Here is a 5,815-nt window from a genome sequence, read left to right as displayed (position 1 = left end):
GCGTTCGTGGACGCACTGGCAATTCCATGGAACTTTCGGCTGCCATACATGTTCCCTCCAGTGTCACTCCTGCCCAGAGTTCTACGGAAGTTTAAGCAAGAAAGGGGACTACTACCTCTAGTCGCTCCAGCGTGGCCCAGACGGCATTGGTTCTCAGACCTGCAGGGTCTGTCAATAAAGTGTCCTCTTCTACTTCCTCAACACCCAGACCTCCTCGTTCAGAGCCCTTGTGTCTATCTGGACCAGGCCAGACTGGCTTCGACGGCGTGGCTCTTGAAGCTTCACTCCTGAGGGCCAAGGGATTCTCCGAGGAGGTTATTCAAACTATGTTGAAGGCCTGCAAACCGTCTTCTACACAGATTTACTACAGGGTCTGGAACTCTTACTTCACATGGTGTGCTGCTAAGAATTATGATGCCTATTCGTTCAGTACTTCTAGGCTTTTGACCTTTCTGCAACAATGCCTAGATTTAGGCCTTCGTCTGGTCTCCCTCAAGGTTCATATATCTGCCTTGTCGGTGTGGTTTCAGAGGAAAATTATATCTATTCTTGACATTCATACTTTTCACTCAGGGAGGCTGAATTCGTAAAACGCCCTATGTCCCTCCTTTGGCTCCATGGGGTCTGTCTGTTGTCTTAAATGCCCTACAAGAGTCTCCATTGGAACATCTTGAGTCTGTGGATCTTAAATGTCTTACACTTAAGGTCGTGTTTTTACTGGCTATTGCCTCTGCTAGGAGGGTGGCGGACTTGGGTGCCTTGTCCTGTCGTCCACCCTTTCTGATTTTTCACCGTGACCGGGCAGTTCTTTGAACTCGCCCTGGTTATATACCTAAGGTGGTATCATCATCATCATGGTAAGTTTGTTTAACTTACAGGAAAAAGCTGTACCTTATTACACTGAAGTTCGGTCCGCTGCGGTCACTGGATGCAATCCGTAACCTCGGTACTGTTTACACACTTTGCGTACACAGGCTCGTACTGTGTACGCACTTTGCGTACTCACGCCGACACGCTATGAGCACAATGCAGCTACATGTGTGGCTGAAATACACTTTAAACCTTTAACAGAAATGGAATGCGACACCAGTAGTTATGTTATGTTGTGGTCTAACGCAGCAACAATTATTTACTTAAAAGGGGTAAACACAGAATATACAACACTATTACAGAGAAGAAGCTACAACCAATGGATACATACGTTTGTTCATCTGCACCACCCAGATCCGGTCCTCAGTCAATCTGGAAAGATGACCTTCAGAGAATACACCGAGGCCGGCCAGGAGGCTTGGTTTTTATACAATAGTCCAAAGCATGAAACAAAGGGAACTGTAAGCTCTTCATCCATAGGTCAAGGGGCCGGTCATTTACAGTATGTGAGGGGTCATAGGTTGGTTTGAACAGGTGGGCGATGCTTGGTCCAGATGTACTTGCTGGTGTATGCCACTGGGTTCCCGCCGAATATCAGGAATGCTGTACATACAGTGAGATATGAATATTGTATTCCTGCGCATAACTATGCGCAGGAGCATGCGATTATCTGCAAACTGTGATCGGAATATTGCCCTTGAATTTCTGTACATTTGGATACCAAACATTATGTTCTGACCTATTTCTGTCCCCTCACATCCTGTAAAGTTGAATCTCTCTATTGTTCCATTTCCAGAGTAAATGTAACTTGCTGGTGTGGTGTGTGTGGGCTATGTTTAAATTATGCACTATGTGGATGAAATATCAGTTATGTCTTTGTGGCTTTTTTCATGCGAATGCGTATGCTACCGTAATTACTCATACCACGTGCTAATATGCAGGGCTTCGCGAGCCAATGTACACAGCGTGCGGGCATGTACACGCACGGAGTCCACTCTGTGTGGTGTTTGTACATGTTGGCTGTAAGTATAATATTTTCGACTTCGACAGGTCTTTTCATCTTAACCAAGAGATTGTGGTTCCGCCCTTTATCTCTTCTGGTTTGTCCTCCAATAGAGCGGTCTTTGGATCTGGTACGGGCTCTCCGTATTTACGTTGAGAGGACTGCCTTCCTCAGGATGTCAGATACCCTTTTTGTACTTTTTTGGTTTTCTGAAACGTGGCTGGCCTGCGAATAAGCAAACCTTGGACAGATGGAGTAGAATGGTGATTGCACAAGCCTATGAACAGGCTGGTCTTCCAGCTCGTGCTGCTATCAAAGCCCATTTTACACGGTCTGTTGGACCTTCTTGGGCAGCCCACTGAGGTGCGTCTGCTGAACAATTGTGCAAGGCGGCTACGTGGTCCTCTGTGAACGCCTTTGATACTTCCACCTCCCAGGATGCTTCCTTTGGACTCCGGGTTCTTGTACCCGCTACAGTGCATCCCCTCCCATGAGGAACTGCTTTAGCACATCCCCAATGTTATTCCCTGTGGAATACCAGTGTACCCCGCTGCAGAAAAGGAGACTTATGGTAGACTTACCATATTTAAATCTTTCTGCGAGGTACACTGGATTCCACAGGGTGCCCACCCTGGCGCACTTAGCTTCTTTGGGTTTGTATGGCAGTAGCAGCTAGTCCCTTCTTCTGTTGTGAGAATGTGGTTCTATGTGACTAACATCTACCGTCTCTTTTACCTGCTACTGCATTGAACTGGTTAACGAAACTGAGCTCCAGTGCCTGGAGGTGGGGTTATAGAGGAGGCAGTGCAATGCATCCTGGGAACAGTCAAAGCTTTAGCCTGTTGGTGCCTCGGATCAAGATCCAACTCTACACCCCGATGTTATTCCCTGTGGAATAAAGTGTACATCGCAGAGAGAGATTTAACTATGGTAAGTCTACCATAAATCTCCTTGTTGACACCTTCAAAATGTCAATGCTGAATGTTGACATCTGAAATGACAACATTGTCATAATGTTCATATTTCTATTAGGGGTAGTGTTACTGTTTGGGATAGAATTAGACTGAAAGTACACCGTCGCCATTCAGTAATATACCACATCTGGTCTCCGAGATTCCCGTAAACGTTATACCACTTTAAGACATGTGACCTGGGAATTTGCCAGGTCTAGCAAGCCGACATATTCCTGGGCCTCAGCTCTGTCACACTGACTGGAGCAGGGCACGGCTATTTATTCTCCCTCCAGGGGTGCCGTGGACCCCACAAGAGGGAGAATAGTTGTAGGTATGCCGGCTGTCGGAATGCCTTCCGTGTGAAAGGGGTATTAGGTATTTATTCTGCAGGATGTATTTTCAGTATCTTTTTGTGACTCTTTTAGGCCTGCAATCAAGGTGTATATTATTTAACAATTTTGTCGAATCTGTTTCTCTCCCACTCAAATCAAATAGGTTTATGGGTATAGTAAAGTCATCTGTAATGCAAGTGAAGTGTTTGTAAACCTAGCCTCTAATCCAGGGGTAGCCAACCCTGGTCCTCAAGAGCTACCAACAGTGCACGTTTTCCAGGTCTCCTCACAGAGTCCACCTGTGGATCTTTTAAAATGTGACATTTTGTAATAACTGCACATGTGCACCTGCCAGGTGAGCTGGAAAATGTGCACTGTTGGTAGCGCTTGAGGACCAGGGTTGGCTACCACTGCTCTAATCCTTTTATTGGCATCACACAGTGCAGGCAGTTGACCATTTAATGTGTTTTTACAGAAATAATACATTGAACTAACAAAATGTAATTTTATGGAGAGCTGCATTTTTCAAATCAATTTGGGCTGAATCCAAATTATTTATGTTGAATAAACTACATTTCCATTCCAGAATAACATTATAAATGCTTGCCATAGTATGAGAGAGCATGGAATAATTTTCACTGATTTCAAAGACGGACATGATTTCTGATAAACCTAAGAAAAAATGTTTTGGGTAGGACAGATGAATTAAAAGGCATGTAAATTCAGTAGAGGCTATTTATTTACATCTGATTTAGGTCCTAATTCAGCATGGATCGCTAATCTGAGAAATTTCAGTTGTCTGCGAGTAGAAAGGTGCTGCCCTGATAGAAAAAAATGCCCCCTGCAAATTTGCGAATGCATCGCAGTTCGCAATTAACTCGTTCATGCATACGCAAATTCTGGAACATCGAAAACTTTTCTGTCTGAACAAATGTGAGTAGGACTGAGGCTGCCCAGAAACACCGGCTTTCTGTCAGTCAAACAGCGGCTGCATTCCGTTTACGATCTGGACGCGTTTTCTGTCACTATTACCCCACGCGCATGTGCAGTTGTTTGATAACCGCTCGATTTGCGAGAGATCCATGCTGAATTAGGCTCTTCATTTGAAATACCCACAATCACTGCAAATTTAATGTCATCCACTTATATTCTGGGACAGTCAATGTCGATTTCCACCCACATTTTCAATGAAAATTACTTATGCTTTTACATTTCAAAGTGTGTTGATGGAAATGTAACAAGTAGATTTCATATTTCATTTGTGGATATTTTTGGGGGGATATTTTGAAAAAGAGCAAACTAAAATAAAAAATAAAAGATGGGAAAATTAAGAAGGAAAGTACAGGGCATTTTCTCAGATTCTCCAATAAAATGTCTGCGTTGTTAATAAATCTAATATTAAGCTATCCTCAGGTAAAAACAAAGGCTCAATGTTATTATAGTTATCTAATTGTTTAGTTCTAGTTCTTCGGCATGCGAATCATAATTCCTGATAAGCAGCACTTAGAGCCAAGATCACACTTGGGTCAGGGACCTTATCCCGGTTCCCGTGTTATCGCCCGAAAACTGCAATTTTTGGGCACAAAACAAAGGGTTTTCGTAAGAGAGCCTGATGCTCACTATTGGGCTAAACTTGTGATGTTAGCCTGTTTTTTTGTTTTGGATTCTCTCCCCCTGGCTGAAATATTAATGGGGCTAATAGGATATGGCCCTGTGTCTGTTCTGCCTTATTTTTGACATATTTAGCCCTACAAATGTCACATATATACATGGTCACTAGGCCATACCTTTATCTGTTGAAAAATTATAACAGTTTCACTCAAGAAGACTGACAGGAGCACTGAAGAAAAAATTGGTTCATAGGAAAAAGTAGCCCAAAAAACTGGTACTGAATGGTTTCTAACAACTAGCAACGCCATAGAAACAAGGCAATGTGCTGTAACATGATCAAGTGGGATTTTGGACCTGTCCTCAAGTTTTCTACATAGGGGTGTAAGTTATAATAAGGGGTGGTTCTTACGAAGGTTGATAACCCCCAAAAATACAAGCATAGTATGCCAAAACAAGTTGCGACCATACTAAAAATATGAAAAAAGGAATTAGTTTAAAAAAAATATACATTAAGGCCCACATTTATCAAGCCTTGGAGAGTGATAAATTGCATGGTGATACAGTACCAACCAATCAGCTCCCAACTATCATTTTTCAAACATGGGTCTATTTACTAAGCCTTGGATGGAGAAAAAGTAGCAGTCTATCGGCTCCTGTCATTTTTCAAACACAGACTGTGACATGGCAGTTAGGAACCGATTGGCTGGTACTTTATCTCCATCCAAGGCTTAGTAAATAGACCCCACAGTCTGTAACATGGCAGTTAGGAGCTGATTGGTTAGTACTTTATCGCCGTGCAATTTATCACGCTCCAAGGCTTGTTAAATCTGGGCCTCAATATTCTTTAAAAATAAAAAAGCAGCCCTGCATCTTCGTTTTCACACAGTCACCAAGCTCCTCAGTGACTTCTAGTATACTTTTTCCTTAGTGGATGAATTAATTTAATATATATTACAGTATATTCTATAACAAGAACTCAATTACAGAAATTTACAGTCCTATTCGGGATTCAGTGGAAACAACCTTTGGAAAATAATATCAATAAA

Source organism: Pseudophryne corroboree, chromosome 3 (assembly GCF_028390025.1).
Source record: "Pseudophryne corroboree isolate aPseCor3 chromosome 3, aPseCor3.hap2, whole genome shotgun sequence".
Classification (NCBI taxonomy): Eukaryota; Metazoa; Chordata; class Amphibia; order Anura; family Myobatrachidae; genus Pseudophryne; species Pseudophryne corroboree.
The sequence above is the reverse complement of the archived record's forward strand: the minus strand, read 5'-3'. Positions refer to the sequence as shown.